Raw genomic sequence first — 26279 nt, 5'->3', positions numbered from 1 at the left:
GGAAGTTCCTCCAGAAATTCTTCAGGAAGTTCCTCCAGAAATTCTTCTGGAAGTTCCAGGATTTCCCAGGATTGCCAGGATTTCCACTGCAAGATCCTCCTGGAAATCCTCCGGAAGTTTCTCCAGAAGGTCTTTCGGATGTACCTCTAGGAAATACTCCCGAAGAATTCCTGGAAAATTTTTGGGAGGAATTCCTGGAGAATTTCCCTAACCTTTTGGAACTCGCATAGTTCGGAACCACTCACGCAGACCCGCAGTCTTGTGTTTTTTTTGGAAAGTATTGAGATTTTTTACAACGGAGTGAGTATCGAGAGGTAAATATTCTTTGGAATGAACTTTCAAAAGAATTGCTACAGAGGTGGTATGGAGGAGGTGGCATGGAGGTATTCTTGAAGGATATATCAGAGAATTTACCCGAGGTACTGTCGGAAGAATTCCTGGAGGAACTTCCAGAGACATTTCTGGAGGTACTTGCCCTCCGTCTAGTCTTTTTCGGAGGAATTATTGCAGATTTTTCGGAGGAATTCTGGTAGAAATTTATGAAAGATTTTCTTAAGAATCTTTCGAATGTACTTGTGGAATTATTGCTAGAGGATCATCTAAGATTCCCGGAGAAATTCCTGAGGAAACTTTAACAGAAATTCCTAGAGGTTTTTCGTGGAGGAATTCAAGGAGGAATTTCCAGAGGAATTCCTGGAGAATCTCCAGTGGGAATTCATGGAAGAACTTTTGGAGGAGATCCTGGAGAAACTTTTGAAGGAATTTCAGAAGGAACTACTGAAGGAATTTCTGGAGGAACTTCCGTAGTAATTCCGGGATTAACATACGCGCAATTTCCTGGACAATGTTTCGGAGGAATTATTGAGGGATATTCCGGAGGATTTCCTGGCGCTTCCAAAATAATTGCTGGAGGTACTTCCGAAACAATTCCTGGAGGAACTTCCGGAAAAATTTCTGGACTAACCTCTGGAGTAATTCCTGGAGTAACTTCCGGAGGAATTCGTGGCGTAATTTCCAGAGGAATTCCTGGAGGAACTTCCGTAGGAATTTCTTTAAGTAACTTCCGGAAGCTATTCTGGAGGTACATCCGAAAGACCTTCTGGAGAAACTTCCGGAGGATTTCCAGGAGGATCTTCCAGTGGAATTCCTGGCAGAGCTTTCGTGCAATTGTTGAAAGAACTTCCGGAAGAATTTCTGGAGGAACTTCCGGAGGACTTCTTTGAGGAAGTAATCGTTGAAAATCTACAAAGAATTCCTTTTGAAACAACCAGAGAAATTTCTGAAGCAACTGTCACAGGAATTTCTGTAGTAACTTCCGGGGAAATCCTGGAGAAATTCCTTGAGGAACTGTCCGGAGAAGTCCTGGTGCTATTTCCGAATGATTTCGTGGATTTACTTCCGAAACAATTCCTGGAGGAACTTTCAGAGGTTTTCATGAAGAAGCTTCCGGAGGAACTCCTGGAGCAACTTCCGTAGAAATTCTTCAAAAGAATTTCTGGCGAAACTTCCGGAAGAATTCCGGGAGGAAGTTCCGGCGGAATTCCTGGAAAAACTGAGGACTTACTGGAATTCCTCCTGAAGTTCTCCCAGGAATTCCTCCGGAAGTTCCTCCAGGAATTCCTCCGGAAGTTTCTCCAGGAATTCCTCCGGAAGTTCCTCCAGGAATTCCTGCGGAAGTTGCTCCAGGAATTCCTCCGAAAGTTCCACCAGGAATTCCTCCGGAATTTCCTCCAGGAATTCCTCCAGAGTTCCTCCAGAATTCCTCCGGAAGTTCCTCCAGGAATTCCTCCGGAAGTTCCTCCAGGAATTCCTCCGAAGTTCCTCCAGGAATTCCTCCAGAGTTCCTCCAGAATTCCTCCGGAAGTTCCTCCAGGAATTCCTCCCGAAGTTCCTCCAGGAATTCCTCCGGAAGTTCCTCCAGGAATTCCTCCGGAAGTTCCTCCAGGAATTCCTCCGAAGTTCCTCCAGGAATTCCTCCGGAAGTTCCTCCAGAATTCCTCCAGGTTCCTCAGGAATTCCTCCGAAGTTCCTCCAGGAATTCCTCCGGAAGTTCCTCCAGGAATTCCTCCGGAAGTTCCTCCAGGAATTCCTCCGAAGTTCCCCCAGGAATTCCTCCGGAAGTTCCTCCTGGAATTCCTTCGGGAATTCCTCCAGGAATTCATTTGGAAGTTCCTCCAGGAATTCCTACGGAAGTTCCTCCAGGAATTCCCTCCGAAGTTCCTCCAGGAATTCTCCCGAAAGTTCCTTCAGGAAGTTCCTCCAGGAATTCCTCCGGAAGTTCCTCAGAATTTTCTCCTGGAATTCCTCAGGAAGTTCCTTCCGACATTCCTCCGTAAGTTCCTCTCGACATTTCTCTAAGAGTTCCTCCAGGAATTTATAGAACTTGCGTGTTTCTTGAGAACGGTACAGCTGTTCCATCTCCTCCTCGCTTCTTCCATGTGGAATTTCTTTTCCTGAAAAAGGCGGGTCTGCTTTCTCCGCTTTCGTCTATAACGTTCTACGTTCCGCCGGGTACCTTGCTGCAGGGCGACCGATCGCGCTGCGTTCTTCTCCTTCAGAATCTGTCTGCACTTTTCGTCGAACCAATCGTTCCGTCGAATTCGTCCCATTTATCCGACGTTGTTCTCCTCTGCGTCGTTAATGGCTGCTTTGAATGTATTCCAGCAGTCCTCAAGAGGGGCCCCATTGAGCTCACCCTTTTCCGGCAACGCTTCCTCAAGATCAGCCGGTGGGCGCTGAACTTCCCAATAGTTGGTCTAAACTCCTCCTCTTTGCCAACCTGAGCGTTCAAATCTCCTATGATGATTTTGATCCTGGCTTGGGCAGCTGTCGTACTCACGTTTCAGTTGCGCATAGAATGCGTCCTTATCATCATCAGTGCTTCCGGAGTGTGGGCTATGAACGTTGATTATGCTGCAGATGAAGAACCGGCCACCACACGATCACGCGCCTTTGCATATAGCTCATCACTATGATCACTATGTACTTACGAAAGGCGGAGACGAGCCAGCGACTTCCCGGAGAAATTTGCGAAGGAATTCCTGTAGGAACTTTCGGAGAAATTCTTGGAGGATCTTTCGAAGGAATTCGTGAAGAAACTTGCGGAGGAATTTCTGGAGAAATTATTGGAGAAACATTCACATAACTTCCTGGAGAAACTTTCGAATGAATTCTTGAAGGAACTTTCAGAGGATTTCCTGATGGTACCCCAAAACAATTTCTTCGAAACAAATTTTTGAGGGAACTTCCGGAGGAGTTATTGGAGGATCTTCCGGAGGAATTTCTGGAAACACTTCAGAAGGAATTTGAGGAGGAGCTTTCGGAGGAATTGCTGGTGAAACTTCCGAAGAACATCCGGAAGAATTCCTGAAGGAACTTCCCGGGGACTTCCTGGAGAAACTTCCGAAGGAATTCATGGAGAAACTTCCGGAGGAATTCCTGGAGGAACTTCCGGAGGAATCCTGGAGGAACTTCCGGAGGAATCCTGGAGGAACTTCCGGAGGAATCCTGGAGAAACTTCCAAAAGAATTCCTGGAGGAACTTCCGGAGGAATTCCTGTAGGAACTTCCGGAAGAATTCCTGGAGAAACTTCCGGAGGAATTCCTGGAGGAACTTCCGGAGGAATTCCTGGAGGAACTTCCGGAGGAATTCCTGGAGGAACTTCCGGAGGAATTCCTGGAGGAACTTCCGGAGGAATGCCTGGAGGAACTTCCGGAGGAATTCCTGAAGGAACTTCCGGCGGAATCCCTGGAGTAACTAAGAATTCCTGAAGAAACTTCCAGGGGAATTCCTGAAGGAACTACTGGAGAATTTCCTGGAGGAACTCTCGGATGAATGTCGGGAGGAACTACAGGAGGAATTCCTGGAGGAACTTCCGAAGAAATGTCAGAAGGGACTTCCTGAGGAATACCTGGAGGAAATTCCTGAGGATTTTTCGAAGGAATTCCTGAAGGAACTTCAGGAGGAATTCCTGGAGGAACTTCCAGAGGAATTCCTGGAGGAACTTCAGGAGGAATTCCTGGAGGAATTTCCAGAGGAATTCCTGGAGCAACTTCCAGAGGAGTTTCTGGAGGAACTTCCGGAGGAATTCCTGGAGAAACCTCCGAAATATTTCATGGAGAAACTTCCGGAGGAATTCCTCGATAAACTTCCAGAAGAATTCCCGTAGAACTTCCGGAGGAATTCCTGGAGGAACTTCCGGAGGAATTCCTGGAGGAACTTCCGGAGGAATTCCTGGAGGAACTTCCGGAGGAATTCCTGGAGGAACTTCCGAGGAACCAGAGGAACTTCGGGAGGAATTCGTGGAGGAATTGCGGGAGGAATTCCTGGAGAACTTCCGGAGGAATGCCTGGAGGAACTACCGGAGGAATTCCCGGAGGGACTACCGAGGAATTCCTGGAGGAACTTCCGGAGGAATTCCTGGAGGAACTTCCGGAGGAATTCCTGGAGGAACTTCCGGAGGAATTCCTGGAGGAACTTCCGGAGGAATTCCTGGAGGAACTTCCGGAGGAATTCCTGGAGGAACTTCCGGATGAATTCCTGGAGGAACTTCCGGAGGAATTCCTGGAGGAACTTCCGGAGGAATTCCTGGAGGAACTTCCGAAGGAATTCCTGGAGGAACTTCCGAAGGAATTCCTGGAGGAACTTCCGAAGGAATTCCTGGAGGAACTTCCGGAGGAATTCCTGGAGGAACTTCCGGAGGAATTCCTGGAGGAACTTCTGGAGGAATTCCTGGAGGAACTTCCGGAGGAATTCCTGGAAGAACTTCTGGAGGAATTCCTGGAAGAACTTCCGGAGGAATTCCTGGAGGAACTTCCGGAGGAATTCCTGGAGGAACTTCCGGAGGAATTCCTGGAGGAACTTCCGGAGGAATTCCTGGAGGAACTTCCGGAGGAATTCCTGGGGGCACTTCCGGAGGAATTCCTGGAGGAACTTCCGGAGGAATTCCTGGAGGAACTTCCGGAGGAATTTCTGGAGGAACTTCCAGAGGAATTCCTGTAGGAACTTCCGGAGGAATTGCTGGAGGAACTTCCTTAGGAATTCCTGGAGGAACTTCCGCAGGAATTCCTGGAGGAACTTCCGAAGGAATTCCTGGAGGAACTTCCGAAGGAATTCCTGGAGGAACTTCCGGAGGAATTCCTGGAGGAACTTCCGAAGGAATTCCTGGAGGAACTTCCGAAGGAATTCCTGGAGGAACTTCCGAAGGAATTCCTGGAGGAACTTCCGGAGGAATTCCTGGAGGAACTTCCGGAGGAATTCCTGGAGGAATTCCTGGAGGAACTTCCGGAGGAATTCCTGGAGGAACTTCCGGAGGAATTCCTGGAGGAACTTCCGGAGGAATTCCTGGAGGAACTTCCGGAGGAATTCCTGGAGGAACTTCCGGAGGAATTCCTGGAGGAACTTCCGGAGGAATTCCTGGAGGAACTTCCGGAGGAATTCCTGGAGGAACTTCCGGAGGAATTCCTGGAGGAACTTCCGGAGGAATTCCTGGAGGAACTTCCGGAGGAATTCCTGGAGGAACTTCCGGAGGAATTCCTGGAGGAACTTCCGGAGGAATTCCTGGAGGAACTTCCGGAGGAATTCCTGGAGGAACTTCCGGAGGAAATCCTGGAGGAACTTCCGGAGGAATTCCTGGAGGAACTTCCGGAGGAATTCCTGGAGGAACTTCCGGAGGAATTCCTGGAGGAACTTCCGGAGGAATTCCTGGAGGAACTTCCGGAGGAATTCCTGTAGGAACTTCCGGAAGAATTCCTGGAGAAACTTCCGGAGGAATTCCTGGAGGAACTTCCGGAGGAATTCCTGGAGGAACTTCCGGAGGAATTCCTGGAGGAACTTCCGGAGGAATTCCTGGAGGAACTTCCGGAGGAATTCCTGAAGGAACTTCCGGCGGAATCCCTGGAGTAACTAAGAATTCCTGAAGAAACTTCCAGGGGAATTCCTGAAGGAACTACTGGAGAATTTCCTGGAGGATTTCTCGGATGAATGTCAGGAGGAACTACAGGAGGAATTCTGGAGGAACTTCCGAAGAAATGTCGGAAGGGACTTCCTGAGGAATACCTGGAGGAAATTCCTGAGGATTTTTCGAAGGAATTCCTGAAGGAACTTCAGGAGGAATTCCTGGAGGAACTTCCAGAGGAATTCCTGGAGGAACTTCAGGAGGAATTCCTGGAGGAATTTCCAGAGGAATTCCTGGAGGAACTTCCGGAGGAATTCCTGGAGGAACTTCCGGAGGAATTCCTGGAGGAACTTCCGGAGGAATTCCTGGAGGAACTTCCGGAGGAATTCCTGGAGGAACTTCCGGAGGAATTCCTGGAGGAACTTCCGGAGGAATTCCTGGAGGAACTTCCGGAGGAATTCCTGGAGGAACTTCCGGAGGAATTCCTGGAGGAACTTCCGGAGGAATTCCTGGAGGAACTTCCGGAGGAATTCCTGGAGGAACTTCCGGAGGAATTCCTGGAGGAACTTCCGGAGGAATTCCTGGAGGAACTTCCGGAGGAATTCCTGGAGGAACTTCCGGAGGAATTCCTGGAGGAACTTCCGGAGGAATTCCTGGAGGAACTTCCGGAGGAATTCCTGGAGGAACTTCCGGAGGAATTCCTGGAGGAACTTCCGGAGGAACTTTCGGAGGGTTTCCTGGAGGAACTTCCGGATGAATTCCTGGAGGAACTTCCGGAGGAATTCCTGGAGGAACTTCCGGAGGAATTCCTGGAGGAACTTCCGGAGGAATTCCTGGAGGAACTTCCGAAGGAATTCCTGGAGGAACTTCCGAAGGAATTCCTGGAGGAACTTCCGGAGGAATTCCTGGAGGAACTTCCGGAGGAATTCCTGGAGGAACTTCTGGAGGAATTCCTGGAGGAACTTCCGGAGGAATTCCTGGAAGAACTTCCGGAGGAATTCCTGGAAGAACTTCCGGAGGAATTCCTGGAGGAACTTCCGGAGGAATTCCTGGAGGAACTTCCGGAGGAATTCCTGGAGGAACTTCCGGAGGAATTCCTGGAGGAACTTCCGGAGGAATTCCTGGAGGAACTTCCGGAGGAATTCCTGGAGGAACTTCCGGAGGAATTCCTGGAGGAACTTCCGGAGGAATTCCTGGAGGAACTTCCGGAGGAATTCCTGGAGGAACTTCCGGAGGAATTCCTGGAGGAACTTACGGAGGAATTCCTGGAGGAACTTACGGAGGAATTCCTGGAGGAACTTCCGGAGGAATTCCTGGAGGAACTTCCGGAGGAATTCCTGGAGGAACTTCCGAAGGAATTCCTGGAGGAACTTCCGAAGGAATTCCTGGAGGAACTTCCGGAGGAATTCCTGGAGGAACTTCCGAAGGAATTCCTGGAGGAACTTCCGAAGGAATTCCTGGAGGAACTTCCGAAGGAATTCCTGGAGGAACTTCCGGAGGAATTCCTGGAGGAACTTCCGGAGGAATTCCTGGAGGAATTCCTGGAGGAACTTCCGGAGGAATTCCTGGAGGAACTTCCGGAGGAATTCCTGGAGGAATTCCTGGAGGAACTTCCGGAGGAATTCCTGGAGGAACTTCCGGAGGAATTCCTGGAGGAACTTCCGGAGGAATTTCTGGAGGAACTCCCGGAGGAATTTCTGGAGGAACTTCCGGAGGAATTCCTGGAGGAACTTCCGGAGGAATTCCTGGAGGAACTTCCGGAGGAATTCCTGGAGGAACTTCCGGAGGAATTCCTGGAGGAACTTCTGGAGGAATTCCTGGAGGAACGTCCGGAGGAATTCCTGGAGGAACTTCCGGAGGAATTCCTGGAGGAACTTCCGGAGGAATTCCTGGAGGAACTTCCGGAGGAATTCCTGGAGGAACTTCCGGAGGAATTCCTGGAGGAACTTTCGGCGAATTCCTGGAGGAACTTCCCGCGGAATTCGTGGAGGAACTTCGGAGGAATTCCTGGAGGAACTTCCGGAGGAATTCCTGGAGGAACTTCCGAGGAATTCCTGGAGGAACTTCCGGAGGAATTCCTGGAGGAACTTCCGGAGGAATTCCTGGAGGAACTTCCGGAGGAATTCCTGGAGGAACTTCCGGAGGAATTCCTGGAGGAACTTCCGGAGGAATTCCTGGAGGAACTTCCGGAGGAATTCCTGGAGGAACTTCCGGAGGAATTCCTGGAGGAACTTCCGGAGGAATTCCTGGAGGAACTTCCGGAGGAACTCCTGGAGGAACTTCCGGAGGAATTCCTGGAGGAATTCCTGGAGAAACATCCGGAGGAATTCCTGAAGGAATTCCTGAAGGAACATCCGGAGGAATTCCTGGAGGAACTTCCGGAGGAATTCCTGGAGGAACTTCCGGAGGAATTCCTGGAGGAACTTCCGGAGGAATTCCTGGAGGAACTTCCGGAGGAATTCCTGGAGGAACTTCCGGAGGAATTCCTGGAGGAACTTCCGGAGGAATTCCTGGAGGAACTTCCGGAGGAATCCCTGGAGGAACTTCCGAAGGAATTCCTGGAGAAACTCCCGAAGGAATTCCTAGAGAAACTTCCGAAGGATTTCCTGGAGGAACTTCTTAGGGAATTCCTGGAGGAACTTCCGAAGGAATTCCTGGAAGAACTTCCGGAGGAATTCCTGAAGGAACTTTGGAGGAATTCTTGGAGGAACTTCCGGAGGAATTCCTGGAGGAGCTTCCGAAAGAATTCCTGGAGCAACTTCCGAAGGAATTCCTGGAGAAACTTCCGAAGGAATTCCTGGAGGAACTTTCGGAGGAATTCCTGGACGAATATTCGGAGGAATTCCTGGAGGATCTTTCGGAGGAATTCCTGGAGAAACTTCCGGAGGAATTCCTGGAGGAACCTACGGAGGAATTCCTGGAGGAACTTCGCGAGGAATTCCTGGAGGAACTTCCGGAGGAATTCCTGGAGGAACTTCCGGAGGAATTCCTGGAGGAACTTCCGGAGGAATTCCTGGAGGAACTTCCGGAGGAATTCCTGGAGGAACTTCCGGAGGAATTCCTGGAGGAACTTCCGGAGGAATTCCTGGAGGAACTTCCGGAGGAATTCCTGGAGGAACTTCCGGAGGAATTCCTGGAGGAACTTCCGGAGGAATTCCTGGAGGAATTCCTGGAGAAACTTCCGGAGGAATTCCTGGAGGAACTTCCGGAGGAATTCCTGGAGGAACTTCCGGAGGAATTCCTGGAGGAACTTCCGGAGGAATTCCTGGAGGAACTTCCGGAGGAATTCCTGGAGGAACTTCCGGAGGAATTCCTGGAGGAACTTCCGGAGGAATTCCTGGAGGAACTTCCGGAGGAATTCCTGGAGGAACTTCCGGAGGAATTCCTGGAGGAACTTCCGGAGGAATTCCTGGAGGAACTTCCGAAGAAATTCCTGGAGGAACTTCCGGAGGAATTCCTGGAGGAACTTCTGGAGGAATTCCTAAAGAAACTCCTGGAGGAACTTCCGGAGGAATTCCTGGAGGAACTTCCGGAGGAATTCCTGGAGGAACTTCCGGAGGAATTCCTGGAGGAACTTCCTAAGGAACTCCTGGAGGAACTTCCGCATGAATTCCTAATGGAACTTCCGGAGGAATTCCTGGATGAACTTCCGGAGGAATTCCTGGAGGAACTTCCGGAGGAACTTCCTGGAGGAACTTCCGATGGAGTTCCTGGAGGAAGTTCCGGAGGAACTTCCGGAGGAACTTCCGGAGGAATTCCTGGAGTAACTTCCGGAGGAACTTCTGGAGGAATTCCTGGAGGAACTTTCGGAGGGATTCCTGGAGGAGCTTCCGGAGGAATTCCTGGAGGAACTTCCGGAGGAATTCCTGGAGGAACTTCCGGAGGAATTCCTGGAGGAACTTCCGGAGGAATTCCTGGAGGAACTTCTGGAGGAATTCGTGGACGAAATTCCGGAAGAATCCCTGGAGGAACTTTTGGAGGAATTCGTGGACGAAATTCCGGAGGAATTCCTGGGGGAACTTCCGGAGGAATGTCGGGAGGAACTTTCAGAGGAATGTCGGAAGGAACTTCCTGAGGGGTTCCTGGAGAAAATTCCAGGGAATTCCTCCGGAAGTTCCTCCAGGAAGTTCCTCCAGGAATTCCACCGGAAGTTCCTTCTGGAATTCCTCCGGAAGTCTCTTCAGGAATTCCTCAGGAAGTTCCTCCCGACATTCCTCCGAGAGTTCCTCCTGACATTTCTCCGGAAGTTACTCCAGGAATTCCGCCGGAAGTTCCTGCAGCAATTCCTCCGGAAGTTCCCTCAAGAATTTTTCCGATGAAATTGTTTTGGGGGTTTCTCCAGGAATTTATGCCAATGTTTCTCCAATAATTTCTCCAGAAATTCCTTCGCAAGTTTCTTCACGAATTCCTTCGAAAGTTGCTCCAAGAATTCCTCCGGAAGCTCCTCCATGAATTTCTCCGCAAGTTCCTCCGGGAAGTCCTCTGAAATTTCCTTCAAGAAAGCCTCGAAGTCCCATAAGCAATTCCTGCAAAAATCATTCTAAAGTGTTTTAAGAAAATCTCTCCGAAAGTTTTTTTAGAATTCTTTCGGAAGTTCCGCCAACTAGTCCTCGGGAATAGTGCAGAAGGATCCTCTAGGTATTCCTCCGGAAATTCATTCAGGAATTCCTCCGGAAGATCCTTCAAGAAATCCACGGAAGTTCTTCCAGAAATTTCCCCGAAAGTTCTTCCAGGAATTCCTCCGAAAGTTCCTTCAGGGAGAAGTTCATGCAGGAATACTTTCGTAAATACATAGTGATCATAGTGATGGGCGATATGCAAAGGTGCGTGATCCAGTGGTGGCCGATCAATGAAAGAATGTGCAGGTTGAGGATCAAAGGCCGGTTCTTCAACTTGAGCATAATCAACATCCATAGCCTACACTTCGAAGGCACTGATGATGATAAGGACGCATTCAACGCACAGCTGGAAGGTGAGTACGACAGCTGGCCAAGCCACGACGTCAAAATCATCATAGGAGATTTGAACGCTAAGGTTGGCAAAGAGGAGGAGCTTAGACCAACTATTTGGAAGTTCAGCGCCCACCGGCTGATCTCGAGGCAGCGTTGCCGGAAGAGGGTGAGCTCTATGGGGCCCCTCTTGAGGACTGCTGGAATACAGTCAAAGCAGCCATTAACGACGCAGAGGATAACAACGTCGGGTAAATGGGACGAATTCGACGGAACAATTGGTTCGACGAAGAGTACAGACAGATTCGGTCGTCCTGCAGCAAGGTACCCGGCAGAACGTGGAACGTTATAGACGGAAGCGGAGACCCTTTTTCAGGAGAAGAAACGCCGCCTGGAAGATGCGGCGAGGAGATGGAACAGCTGTGCCGTTATCAAGAAACACGCAAGTTCTATCAGAAGCTCAACGCATCCCGCAAAGGCTTCGTGCCGCGTGCCGAAATGTGCAGGGATAAGGACGGGAGCATCTTGACGGACGAGCATGTGATGATCGAAAGGTGGAAGCAGCACTACAAGGAACATTTGAATGTCGCTGAAAGTACAGATAGTGAAAGTCAAGGTAGCGGAGGAGATGACTACGTTAGTTCAGCGGACGATGGAAGCCAACCAGCCCCTACCTTGAGCTGGTAAGCTGGTAAGGATGGTATCGGAGTACATGCTTGTGTGCGGAACCGAGCGCGTTTTGTAAGCGTTTTGTCTGATTCCTGCAGCGGAACAACAAATGCATTTTTGGAACTAACAAACTCCTGTTGAAACATTGAAATTAACGCGAGCGGATTCCCTGGATTCCCCCTCCGTCACGCAAACTAACCGAATCTTTCGGATTGCTTTTTCGATCTTTCCAAACATGAATCCGTCCAGATCGATCTGCCCCTGCACCGGAACACCGATCGCCTTCTGGAAATCAACAATTTTTTGTAGAAAATGAGAAGAAAAAATCCACCCGCGATTTGTAAACAAAGTGTTCCGCTCGGTGTTCCGGCCGGCGTTTCCCATTATTTTTATAATCGCAAACATCCGGATTGCACCCGGAGAATGTGCGGGTGACCCACCCCGTGCTTCCCACAATCCTAAACATCCGGATTGTCTGGTTCCTGCAGCGGAACAACAAATGCATTTTTGGAACGAACAAATTCCTGCCGAAAATATTTAAATTAACGCGAGCGGATTCCCGCTCCGTCACGCAAACTAACCGAGTCTTTCGGATTGCTTTTTCGATCTTTCCAAACATAAATCCGTCCAGATGGATCTGTTCCTGCTCTGGAATACCGATCGCCTTCTGGAAGTCATCAAATTACTGTCGAAAATGAGAAACCCCCCCCCCCCGCCCTTTGTGAACAAAGTGTTCCGCTCGGTGTTCCGGACGGTGTTTCCCGTTATTTTTTTAATCGCAAGCATCCGGATTGCACCCGGAGAATATGCGGGTGACCCTCCCCGTGCTTCCCACAATCCTAAACATCCGAATTGTCTGGTTCCTGCAGCGGAACAACAAATGCACTTTTGGAACGAACAAATTTCTGCTGAAAATATTGAAATTAACGCGAGCGGATTCCCCCTCCGTCACGCAAACTAACCGAATCTTTCGGATTGCTTTTTCGATCTTTCCAAACATGAATCCGTCCAGATCGATCTGCCCCTGCACCGGAACACCGATCGCCTTCTGGAAATCAACAATTTTTTGTAGAAAATGAGAAGAAAAAATCCACCCGCGATTTGTAAACAAAGTGTTCCGCTCGGTGTTCCGGCCGGCGTTTCCCATTATTTTTATAATCGCAAACATCCGGATTGCACCCGGAGAATGTGCGGGTGACCCACCCCGTGCTTCCCACAATCCTAAACATCCGGATTGTCTGGTTCCTGCAGCGGAACAACAAATGCATTTTTGAACGAACAAATTCCTGCCGAAAATATTTAAATTAACGCGAGCGGATTCCCGCTCCGTCACGCAAACTAACCGAGTCTTTCGGATTGCTTTTTCGATCTTTCCAAACATAAATCCGTCCAGATCGATCTGTTCCTGCTCTGGAACACCGATCGCCTTCTGGAAGTCATCAAATTACTGTCGAAAATGAGAAAAAAAAACCCCACCCGCGATTTGTAAACAAAGTGTTCCACTCGGTGTTCCGGACGGTGTTTCCCGTTATTTTTTTAATCGCAAGCATCCGGATTGCACCCTAAGAATGTGCGGGTGACCCTCCCCGTGCTTCCCACAATCCTAAACATCCGAATTGTCTGGTTCCTGCAGCGGAACAACAAATGCACTTTTGGAACGAACAAATTTCTGCTGAAAATATTGAAATTAACGCGAGCGGATTCCTGCCCGTCACGCAAACTAACCGAGTCTTTCGGATTGCTTTTCGATCTTTCCAAACATAAATCCGTCCAGATCGATCTGTTCCTGCTCTGGAACACCGATCGCCTTCTGGAAGTCATCAAATTACTGTCGAAAATGAGAAAAAAAACTCCACCCGCGATTTGTAAACAAAGTGTTCCACTCGGTGTTCCGGACGGTGTTTCCCGTTATTTTTTTAATCGCAAGCATCCGGATTGCACCCGGAGAATGTGCGAGTGACCCTCCCCGTGCTTCCCACAATCCTAAACATCCGAATTGTCTGGTTCCTGCAGCGGAACAACAAATGCACTTTTGGAACGAACAAATTCCTGCTGAAAATATTGAAATTAACGCGAGCGGATTCTCGCTCCGTCACGCAAACTAACCGAGTCTTTCGGATTGCTTTTTCGATCTTTCCAAACATAAATCCGTCCAGATCGATCTGCCCCTGCTCTGGAACACCGATCGCCTTCTGGAAGTCATCAAATTTCTGTCGAAAATGAGAAAAAAAAACCCCGCGATTTGTAAACAAAGTGTTCCGCTCGGTGGTCCGGACGGCGTTTCCCGTTATTTTTTAATCGCAAACATCCGGATTGCACCCGGATAATGTGCGAGTGACCCTCCCAGTGCTTCCCACAATCCTAAACATCCGGATTGTCTGGTTCCTGCAACGGAACAACAAATGCATTTTTGGAACTAACAAATTCCTGCTGCAAATATTGAAATTAACGCGAGCGGATTCCCGCTCCGTCACGCAAACTAACCGAGTCTTTCGGATTGCTTTTTCGATCTTTCCAAACATAAATCCGTCCAGATCGATCTGCCTCTGCTCTGGAACACCGATCGCCTTCTGGAAGTCATCAAATTTCTGTCGAAAATGAGAAAAAAAAACCCCGCGATTTGTAAACAAAGTGTTCCGCTCGGTGGTCCGGACGGCGTTTCCCGTTATTTTTTAATCGCAAACATCCGGATTGCACCCGGATAATGTGCGAGTGACCCTCCCCGTGCTTCTCACAATCCTAAACATCCGAATTGTCTGGTTCCTGCAGCGGAACAACAAATGCATTTTTGGAACTAGCAAATTCCTGCTGCAAATATTGAAATTAACGCGAGCGGATTCTCGCTCCGTCACGCAAACTAACCGAGTCTTTCGGATTGCTTTTTCGATCTTTCCAAACATAAATCCGTCCAGATCGATCTGCCTCTGCTCTGGAACACCGATCGCCTTCTGGAAGTCATCAAATTTCTTTCGAAAATAACAAAAAAAACCCCGCGATTTGTAAACAAAGTGTTCCGCTCGGTGGTCCGGACGGCGTTTCCCGTTATTTTTAATCGCAAACATCCGGATTGCACCCGGATAATGTGCGAGTGACCCTCCCGTGCTTCTCACAATCCTAAACATCCGAATTGTCTGGTTCCTGCAACGGAACAACAAATGCATTTTGGAACTAGCAAATTCCTGCTGCAAATATTGAAATTAACGCGAGCGGATTCTCGCCCGTCACGCAAACTAACCGAGTCTTTCGGATTGCTTTTTCGATCTTTCCAAACATAAATCCGTCCAGATCGATCTGCCTCTGCTCTGGAACACCGATCGCCTTCTGGAAGTCATCAAATTTCTGTCGAAAATGAGAAAAAAAAACCCCGCGATTTGTAAACAAAGTGTTCCGCTCGGTGGTCCGGACGGCGTTTCCCGTTATTTTTTAATCGCAAACATCCGGATTGCACCCGGATAATGTGCGAGTGACCCTCCCCGTGCTTCTCACAATCCTAAACATCCGGATTGTCTGGTTCCTGCAGCGGAACAACAAATGCATTTTTGGAACGAACAAATTCCTGCCGAAAATATTTAAATTAACGCGAGCGGATTCCCGCTCCGTCACGCAAACTAACCGAGTCTTTCGGATTGCTTTTTCGATCTTTCCAAACATAAATCCGTCCAGATCGATCTGTTCCTGCTCTGGAACACCGATCGCCTTCTGGAAGTCATCAAATTACTGTCGAAAATGAGAAAAAAAACTCCACCCGCGATTTGTAAACAAAGTGTTCCACTCGGTGTTCCGGACGGTGTTTCCCGTTATTTTTTTAATCGCAAGCATCCGGATTGCACCCGGAGAATGTGCGAGTGACCCTCCCCGTGCTTCCCACAATCCTAAACATCCGAATTGTCTGGTTCCTGCAGCGGAACAACAAATGCATTTTTGAAACTAACAAATTCCTGCTGAAAATATTGAAATTAACGCGAGCGGATTCTCGCTCCGTCACGCAAACCAACCGAGTCTTTCGGATTGCTTTTCGATCTTTCCAAACATAAATCCGTCCAGATCGATCTGCCTCTGCTCTGGAACACCGATCGCCTTCTGGAAGTCATCAAATTTCTGTCGAAAATGAGAAAAAAAAACCCCGCGATTTGTAAACAAAGTGTTCCGCTCGGTGGTCCGGACGGCGTTTCCCGTTATTTTTTAATCGCAAACATCCGGATTGCACCCGGATAATGTGCGAGTGACCCTCCCCGTGCTTCTCACAATCCTAAACATCCGAATTGTCTGGTTCCTGCAGCGGAACAACAAATGCATTTTTGGAACTAGCAAATTCCTGCTGCAAATATTGAAATTAACGCGAGCGGATTCCTGCCCGTCACGCAAACCAACCGAGTCTTTCGGATTGCTTTTTCGATCTTACCAAACATAAATCCGTCCAGATCGATCTGTTCCTGCTCTGGAACACCGATCGCCTTCTGGAAGTCATCAAATTTCTGTCGAAAATGAGAAAAAAATGTTCCGCTCGGTGTTCCGGACGGTGTTTCCCTTTATTTTCATAATCGCAAACATCCGGATTGCACCCGGAGAATGTTCGGGTAACCCGAGGGGTGACCCACCCCGTGCTTCCCACAATCCTAAACATCCGGATTGTCTGGTTCCTGCAGCGGAACAACAAATGCATTTTTGGAACTAACAAATTCCTGCTGAAAATATTGAAATTAACGCGAGCGGATTCCCGCTCAGTCACGCAAACTAACCGAGTCTTTCGGATTGCTTTTTCGATCTTTCCAAGCACAAATTCGACCAGATCGATCTGCCCCTGCACCGGAACACCGATCGCCTTCTGGAAGTCAACAAATTTCTGTCGAAAATTAGAAAAAAAAATCCCCCCGCGATTTGTAAACAAAGTGTTCCGGACGGCGTTTCCCGTTATTTTTATAATCGCAAACATCCGGATTGCACCCGGAGAATGTGCGGGTGACCCTCCCCGTGCTTCCCATAATCCTAAACATCCGGATTGTCGGATTCCTGCAGCAAAACAACAAATGCATATTGGAACTAACAAATTCCTGCTGAAAACATTGAAATTCACGCAAGCGGATTCCCCTCCGTCACGCAAACTAACCGAGTCTTTCGGCTTGCTTTTCCGGTCTTTCCATACACAAACCCACTCATATCGGTATGGTCCTGCACTGGCACATCTATTGTATTTTGGGAATGAACGAATTTCAGTTGAAAACAATAAAATAAATCACCGGTCAAGCCATGCGCCACTTTTCCACCCCATGAGCCATCTTGGTGCTATTTGACTGTTTCTTGCACCATCCAGGAAAACCGAGCGCCCCTTTGCCACCCCTTCCTCCATCTTAGTGCGGAATGCTCCATTTGTTCACTTCTTGCAAAACCTGGTCAAATCGCAAACCATTTTATCGCCCCATCCACCATTTTGGTGTGGTAAGCTCGTTTTGGCAATTTCATGCACCAACCAATGCGCCTCTTAACCACCCTTTCCTACATCTTGGTGCGGTTTGCTTCATTTGGCCACTTCATGCACCATCCACCATTAACCATCTTGGTGCGATTTGACTATTTCTTGCGTCACCCGGCCAAGCCTTGTGCCACTTTGCCACCCGGGCCAACCGTGCACCACTTTGCAACCCCATTCACCCTGTTGGTGAGGTATGCTCGATTAGACCATTTTATGCACCACCCGAGCAAACATGCGCTACTTTTCCAAGTTATCAACCATCTTGATGCGTTATGCTCGTTTTGGCTGTATCATGCACGCCCCAGTCAAGCCGTACGCCACTTTGCCACCCCTACCTGCAACTTGGTGCGTTTGTCCATTTGGCAATTTATGGATCCCCTGGTCAAACCGTTGACCACTTTGTCCCCCATGTATCATCTTGGTGCGATTTGCTCGATATGGCCGTTTCATGCACCACCCGGTCAAACCGTGCGCCACTTTGCAGTCTCTTCCTCCATGTGCGGTTTGCTCCATTTGGCCAATTTTTGCACCATCAGGTCAAAATGTGGATCACTTTGCCACCTATTCCACCATTTTAGTGCGGTTTGCTTCATTTGGCCAATTTATGCACCAAACCGCGGACCACTTTGCCACCCCATCGATCATCATGGTGCGACTTGCCCGATTCGGCCATTTCATGCACCACCTGGTCAAGCCGTGTTCCACTTTGCCACCCCTCTTGGTGGGGTTTGTTCCATTTCGCCACTTCATGCACCACCCGGTCAAACCGCGGACCACTTTGCCACCCCATCCATCATCATTCCATTCCACTTTGCCACCCCTCTTGGTGGGGTTTGTTCCATTTCGCCACTTCATGCACCACCCGGTCAAACCGCGGACCACTTTGCCACCCCATCCATCATCATGGTGCGACTTGCCCGATTCGGCCATTTCATGCACCACCTGGTCAAGCCGTGTTCCACTTTGCCACCCCTTCCTCCATCTTGGTGGGGTTTGTTCCATTTCGCCACTTCATGCACCACCCGGTCAAACCGCAGACCACTTGCCACTATATTCACAGTCTTGTTGTGGTATGCTTCGTCTGCCCCTTTCATGCACCACCTATTCGAACTATGCACCACTTTGCCACTCCATCCACTATCTTGGTGCGATATGCTCCACTTGGTCAAACTGTGCACCACTTTGCCACATCACCCATTATCTTGGCGTGGTATGCTTCATCTGGCCTTTTCATGCACCACCTGATCAAACTGTGCACCACTTTGCCATTCCATCCACCATCTTGGTATGGTATGCTTCGTCAGGCCATTCTATCCACCACCTGGTCAAACTATGCAAAACTTTGCCCCCTCGTCCACCATCTTGGTATGGTGTGCGCCGCCTTGTCATTTCAATCACCACCTGGCCACTTTGCCACCTTGGTGCGCCTTGCTCTGTTTGGCCATTTCATGCACCACCTGGTTAGACCGTGGGCCACTTTGCCACCCCATTCATCATCTTGGTGCGCCTTGCTCTGTTTGGCCATATCATGCACCTCCTGGTTAGACAGTGCGCCACTTTGCCACTCCATTCACTATCTTCGTGCTGCATGCGCCACCTTTCCATATCATGCACAACCTAGACCGTGCGCCAATTTGCCACACCCAGTCACCATCATGGCGCGCCTTGCGCTATTTGGCCATATCATGTTCCTCCTGGTTAAACCGCGCACCACTAAGCCACCCTATTCACCATCTTCTTGCTGCATGTGCCACTTTTCCATTTCATGCACCACCTGGTTAGACCGTGGGCCATTTCGCCTTCCCATTCACCATCTTCGTGTTGCATGCGCCACCTTGCCATTTCATGCACCAACTAGTAAGACCGTTCACCACTTTGCCATCCAATTCACCATCTTAGTGCGCCTTGCTCTGTTTGGCTATATCATGCACCACCTGGTCAAAACGTGCACCATTTAGTCTCCCCATTTACCATCTTCGAGCTGCTTGCGCCACTGTGCAGAACCATGCACCACCTGATCAAACTTTGCACCACTTTGCCATCTCATCCACCATCTTGGTGTTGCATGCGCCACGGTGCAAAACCATGCACCTTCTGGTCGAATAGTGCGCCACTTTGCCATTTCATCCACTATTTTGGTGATACATGCGCTACCTGCAAATTCATGCACCATCTGGTCGAATAATGCGCCTATTTGCAACCTCATTCACCATCTTGGTGCTGCATGCGCCACCCTGCATAACCATGCTGCGCCACCTCGCAGAACCATGCGCCATCTGGTCAAACCGTGCACCACTTTGCCATCCCATCCACCTGGTGCTGCATGCGCCACCGTGCAGAACCATGCACCATCTGGTCAAACCGTGCACCACTTTGCCATCCCATTCACCATCTTGGTGCTGCATGCGCCACTGTGCAGAACCATGCACCATCTGGTCAAGTTGTGCACCACTTTGCCATCCCATTCACCATCTTGGTGCTGCATGCGCCACTGTGCAGAACCATGCACCATCTGGTCAAGTCATGCACCACTTTGCCATCTCATTCACCATCTTGGTGCAGCATGCGCCACCCTGCAGAACCATGCACCATCTGGTCAAACCGTGCACCACTTTGCCATCCCATCCACCATCTTGGTGCAGCATGCGCCACCCTGCAGAACCATGCACCATCTGGTCAAACCATGCACCACTTTGCCATCTCATCCACCATCTTGGTGCAGTATGCGCCACACTGTAGAACCATGCACCATTTGGTCAAACTGTGCACCACTTTGCCATCCCATCCACCATCTTGGTGCAGCATGCGCCACCGTGCAGAACCATGCACCATCTGGTCAAACCGTGCACCACTTTTCCATCCCATCCAACATCTCGGTGCTGCATGCGCCACCCTGCTAAACCATGCACCACTTTGCCATCCCATCCACCATCTCGGTGCTGGATGCGCCACCGTGCAGAACCAAGGTGCTGCATGCGCCACCCTGCACCGTGTACCACTTTGCCATCCCATCCACCATCTTGGTGCTGCATGCGCCACCCTGCAGAACCATGCACCACTTTGCCATCCCATCCACCATCTCGGTGCTGCATGCGCCACCCTGCAGAACCATGCACCATCTGGTCAAACCGTGCACCACTTTGCCTTCTCATCCACCATCTTGGTGCTGCATGCGCCACCTTGCAGAACCATGCACCACTTTGCCATCCCATCCACCATCTCGGTGCTGCATGCGCCACCGTGCACAACCATGCACCATCTGGTCAAACCGTGCACCACTTTGCCATCCCATCCACCATCTTGGTGCTGCATGCCCAACCTTGCAGAACCATGCACCACTTTGCCATCCCATCCACCATCTCGGTGCTGCATGCGCCACCGTGCAGAACCATGCACCATCTGGTCAAACCGTGCACCACTTTGCCTTCTCATCCACCATCTTGGTGCTGCATGCGCCACCTTGCAGAACAATGCACCACTTTGCCTTCTCATCCATCATCTTGGTGCTGCATGCGCCACCGTGCACAACCATGCACCATCTGGTCAAACCGTGCACCACTTTGCCATCCCATCCACCATCTTGGTGCAGCTTGCGCCACCTTGCAGAACCATGCACCACTTTGCCCTCCCATCCACCATCTCGGCGCTGCATGCGCCACCGTGCAGAACCATGCCCCATCTGGTCAAACCGTGCACCACTTTGCCTTCTCATCCACCATCTTGGTGCTGCATGCGCCACCTTGCAGAACAATGCACCACTTTGCCTTCTCATCCAGCATCTTGGTGCTGCATGCGCCACCGTGCACAACCCTGCATCATCTGGTCAAACCGTGCACCACTTTGCCATCCCATCCACCATCTTGGTGCAGCTTGCGCCACCCTGCAGAACCATGCACCATCTGGTCAAACCGTGCACCACTTTGCCATCCCATCAACCATCTTTGTGCTGCATGCGCCACCTTGCAGAACCATGCACCATCTGGTCAAACCGTGCACCACTTTGCCATCCCATCCACCATCTCGGTGCTGCATGCGCCACCCTGCAGAACCATGCACCATCTGGTCAAACCGTGCACCACTTTGCCATCCCATCCACCATCTTGGTGCAGCATGCGCCACCCTGCAGAACCATGCACCATCTGGTCAAACCGTGCACCACTTTGCCATCCCATCAACCATCTCCGTGCTGCATGCGCCACCATGCAGAACCATGCACCATCTGGTCAAACCGTGCACCACTTTGCCATCCCATCCACCATCTTGGTGCTGCATGTTTCATCTTACCATTTCATGCACCTTGTTGCTACGTTCGCACGTAGGTAAACTTTGACACTCATTTCTATCACACGACTTAATATCCAACATGTAATTTCCTCTGATGAAGACCTCGGATGAAGACACAATCCCTGTGTCGGAACGAGGCACAATATACATTTTGCGTAACTCATCCAAGGGTGCGTAGCCTTTTTTTAAGTTACATATTTTTTATACATATCTCAAACTATTTTATTATTCCCAATACACTCCTCGGGTATTTTTTTAAAATTATTTTTTATACTGTGCACGCCAGTGATAACTATTCTCTTTTGTTGATTTTTTTGCATTTTTCAGCGACAATTACATTCCTTGCTCCGGAGGCATCTAAATCGGCCATTTTCAAAATTCCTCAAACTATCGCCATTTTGCAAGACAAGTAAAATTGGGTTATCCCAATTTGATTCTTTAGATATTGGCCGGACATTGGAGGACAGTTCCAATGCCCTTGTGATATTTAGAAAATAGACGGTTTTAATGCCACCGGAGGCTCTCTTAAAGACCTTGGAACTGCCTTCATGGTTGTCATTATCCTCATATTCATATCACGATTTCATAATTCCACTTGTGTTGCAAAATGCTGAAGTTCTATACACATATTGAAACTATCACCACGATTTTTAAAAGTAGGTTTAATCACGCGCCATAAGAAGAGTTAGTAGGGAAAGTTGCCCGGTTGCGGTTGTGGGGATTACCCGGTTATTGGTACCCATGTTCAGATATCAACACTGATCAATAATAGTTATTTTGAAGATTGTCATTTGTGCGTAATGTCAGCACGATATTTTATTGCTCATACTGGAGTGAACTGACTCGCATTCGTAGTAGCTACAGTTGATCACATGATTTTATCTGTTAAAATAGGGAGCTTTCCAATATATTGTTGTGCTGAATACGGCCTCAAATTGGACTGAATTATTTCCAAAAGGCAAGTGTAATGACTATTTCCGGATTTTATATCGGTTCAATGAAAATAATCATGTCAAAAAGTTTGCTGGTATTTTTTACAGCATTGCATTTTCCGGTTGTGGTGACCAACATTATACTGGTTTCGGGCCCTTATTTTTGGAACTTGGTACTAATTACACGGTTTTAAACGGTTTTTCTCCTAAGACGCTCGAAAATAATTGTTAATTGGTACCAATTGTCCGGTTTACTCGCAATAAGTTGCATTCGAAGTTGCATTGATTGGAACGTTCCAAAATTCTTGAAAAATCATTGTCTTTTTTTAAAGAGTACCCTCTCTGGCTACGATTGTGGAGAAAACACGCATTTAGGCATCATCACCACAAGGTGGATTAGGATTGATGCGCATACGTAGCGGGAAATAAGTAGTGAAAGTGAGACGTCTCACTTCTCACTACTTATTTCTCACTTCTCACTGTGGAAGGTGAGTAGTGCGAAGTGAGAAGTGAGACGTCTCACTACTCACTTCTCACTACTCATTTCTCACTTCTTACTGTAAAAAGTGAGCTTCTTACTAAGTAGTGGAACGTCTCTCTCCTATTCGGCCAATTGTCCTGTCGGTCAAATGTCCTATTCGTCCAAATGTCCTATTCGGCCAAATGTCTTATTCGGCCAAATGTCCTATTCGACCAAATAACCCTTTTGGCCAAATGACGCTTTTGGCCATATGACCTTTTCGGGCAAATGACCCTTTGGACCAAATAACCCTTTCGGCCAAAAGAACCTTTCGGACAAAAGACCCTTTCTTCCAAATGTCCTATTCGGCCGGATGACCCTTTCGGCCAAATGACTTTCGGCCAGATTGGCCTAATGGTTTGTTCAGCCTAGTGGCATTCAGCCAAATGGCTTCCGGCCGAATAGGTTGCGGCCAAACGACCATTCCCCGTTTTGAGTGGGGTTCATTGATAGCATCTGGAATTAGACATACTTTTTCCCAAGTCTTTTGACACATTTTATTTTAATTATATAATTGCTGTTTTTTCATAAATATAAACCAATAACTTCATAGTTTTTGTGCATCAATAATTCGAATGCAATGCATTTCGAATGCGAATTGAGGTAAGAAATATAAGTTTAGTTAAAAGATACTGATATCTCTTGGGTTTTCTCCATGAACATGTTAACCACGAATACTTTTTTCCGTCACTGTATATTAGGGTGTCCCAAAATTGGACAATGTCTGGGATTTTGGGGGCTCAACCTTCAAATGAAAGCTTAGGGTAAAACAAAAGAAAAATTGTTCTACGACAACTCTGGGAAATGACGCTTAGGGGTGGCCCCGACGCGTTTTATGAAAAAGGTGCATTTTTTATAGGTAACATCGAAAATACCGGTATATCGGAAAGAAATTCGATGAAACCCATCCATTTTATATTTTTTACATTTAACTTAGGGTCTATACTTTATGGTAAAACTTTGATACCGCATGTTTTAGCTCTATATATTTTTCACTGATGCTTTAAATGCCCAAAAATGATGAATTTTTCTTAATATTTTTTTATTAATGCATCCTAAACGGGTATCCATCATAATGCTTTCAAAACATAGATATACATAGAAAGATGGGGAATTTTATAACGAATATTTTGCTAAAAATAGCAACCTTCTATCTCTATCCGTTTAAAAGTTATTCACGATTTACTGCAGCTTGGAAAAGACCACCCCCCTGGCGTCCTATACTACCACAAGGGGTTTGACAATAGCCACCATGTCCACGGACGGTAGCTCATTACCGTCCGTTGTTATTGTACGAAAATAAACATTATGTGTTTTGTTTACTATTTGTTTTGGTTAAATCTGAAAATTGTTTTCGAAATAATTTGCAAGATTTCCATCTTTGACCATGGGAATTATGTTATTTGATGATAAAATATAATAAACTAACGAATTGGAGTGAATCGATAGGTGAAATCAAACGCTACACGGAATCATATTTCGTAACTTGTTCTCCCGCTCCGAATCAAACAAAAGATATTATTATTGTTTATACTGCGATGAGCATCACAGTTGAAATGGTCCGGGGATGCAATTCGAACAACATTCAATAGTGAAATTGAAATGAAATAAATGGTGTGCAGAAAAATGTTTTAGGATTATATTTACATGCCCATAATAGCTGGTATTATTTTTGAAAATTTGAAAATATGTAGCCAACAATAGTTTGGATAAAATGTAGTTGCTTGTAAACGCACGATTCGGGAGAAGTACTTTTCAAAATGTATGCTGGACATATTCATGAAGATGTTCGCTACGCTGAAAAGCATGTCTTGCCACGGGGTTGGAAAATACCTTTTGAAATTTCGGATCATAATACCTGGATCATGTTTAAGTAAAAAAAAACGCCTACTTTTCCATACCAACCAAATGAGCGCTTTAATAACTAATATAGTATTCATATGAGTTGCATAAAATTGATTTCAATACTTATTTGAGTGTTATAATGGAAACCCAACGATGGACCAGCAGTAACATGACTGACTACAAATTGTTCAGTTAGTCTGGGTGAGTGCTCAAATAGATTGGTGAATATGGTTTCAAAACTACCCATAGGTAGTGTCGTGGTTTGTCGAGCTGTGCAATGTTTCTCGATAACATGGAAATTAGTTGTTTTGTGACCATCTTGATTTTTTGCAAGAACGATCATGTGAAGCAAATCCAACTAGATCATTTTGATATCGATTTGTCATATTTATAGCTCATTTTACGCCATTGCAAAAATAGTGTGTGCAACTAATTGCAAAACTCGATTTTATCAGCACTCGTAGTATTTATCTCATTCGGCAAGCCTCGTTGGATAAACGTACAACCATGCTGATTTAATCATCTTTTTGCAACTAGTTACACAAATTACTATTATCATTATTATTTTATAATGCATATTGAAATATTTGGCATCTCTGGAAATCTCTGGAAATAAGAACAATCTACACTAATTACGAATTATTTTGCCTACTAATACTGAATACAATGATAAATTGATTGCATCGATAAATCGGGACCAAAATGATCCAGCCGGATTAACTTCACATGATCGTGCTGGTTAAAAAATCAAGTTGGTCAGAAAACAATTTATTTCCATGTTATCGTGAAACATTGCACAGCTCACCAAACCATGAAACGATAGCTGAACCTACCTATGGGTAGTTTTGAAACCATATTCATCAATCTATTTGAGTACTCACACAGACTAACTGAACAATTTGTAGTCAGTCATGCTACTGCTGGTCCATCGTTGGGTTTCCATTATAACACTCAAATAAGTATTAAAATCAATTTTATGCAACTCATATGAATTCTGTATTGGTTATTAAAGCACTCATTTGGTTGGTATGGAAAAGTAGGCGTTTCTTTACTTAAACATGATCCAGGTATTATGATCCGAAATTTCAAAAAGTCTTTTTCCAAGCTGCAGTAAATCGTGAATAACTTTTAAACGGATAGAGATAGAAGGTTGCTATTTTTAGCAAAATATTTGTTATAAAATTCCCCATCTTTCTATGTATATCTAGTTTCGAAAGCATTATGATGGATACCCGTTTTGGATGCATTAATAAAAAAATGTTAAGAAAAATTCATCATTTTTGGGCATTTAAAGCATCAGTGAAAAATATATAGAACTAAAGCATGCGGTATCAAAGTTTTACCATAAAGTATAGACCCTAAGTTAAATGTAAAAAATATAAAATGGATGGGTTTCATCGAATTTCTTTCCGATATACCGGTATTTTCGATGTTACCTATAAAAAATGCACTTTTTTCATAAAACGCGTCGGGGCCACCCCTAAACGTCATTTCCCAGAGTTGTCGTAGAACAACTTTTCTTTTGTTATACCCTAAGCTTTCATTTGAAGGTTGAGCCCCCAAAATCCCAGACTTGGTCCAATTTTGGGACACCCTACTGTATATATACTAGAAGGGCATATCAAAATTATATCATACTATGTTATTATGTTATACTAAATTTTTATAACAAAATTTGTTAGAAACATGGTGCAGGATGTTGTTAAAATAACTA

At 47.2% G+C, this 26279-nt stretch overlaps 1 protein-coding gene across 1 annotated transcript in view; it reads left to right on the top strand.

The window, feature by feature from the left end:
- LOC134215575 (uncharacterized) overlaps nt 1–26279 on the top strand; it is a 65672-nt gene that overhangs the window by 36373 nt on the left and 3020 nt on the right. The gene's annotated exons all lie outside the window — the stretch shown is intronic.

This window comes from Armigeres subalbatus, chromosome 2, assembly GCF_024139115.2.
Source record: "Armigeres subalbatus isolate Guangzhou_Male chromosome 2, GZ_Asu_2, whole genome shotgun sequence".
Taxonomy (NCBI): domain Eukaryota; kingdom Metazoa; phylum Arthropoda; class Insecta; order Diptera; family Culicidae; genus Armigeres; species Armigeres subalbatus.
The sequence above is the reverse complement of the archived record's forward strand: the minus strand, read 5'-3'. Positions and strand labels throughout refer to the sequence as shown.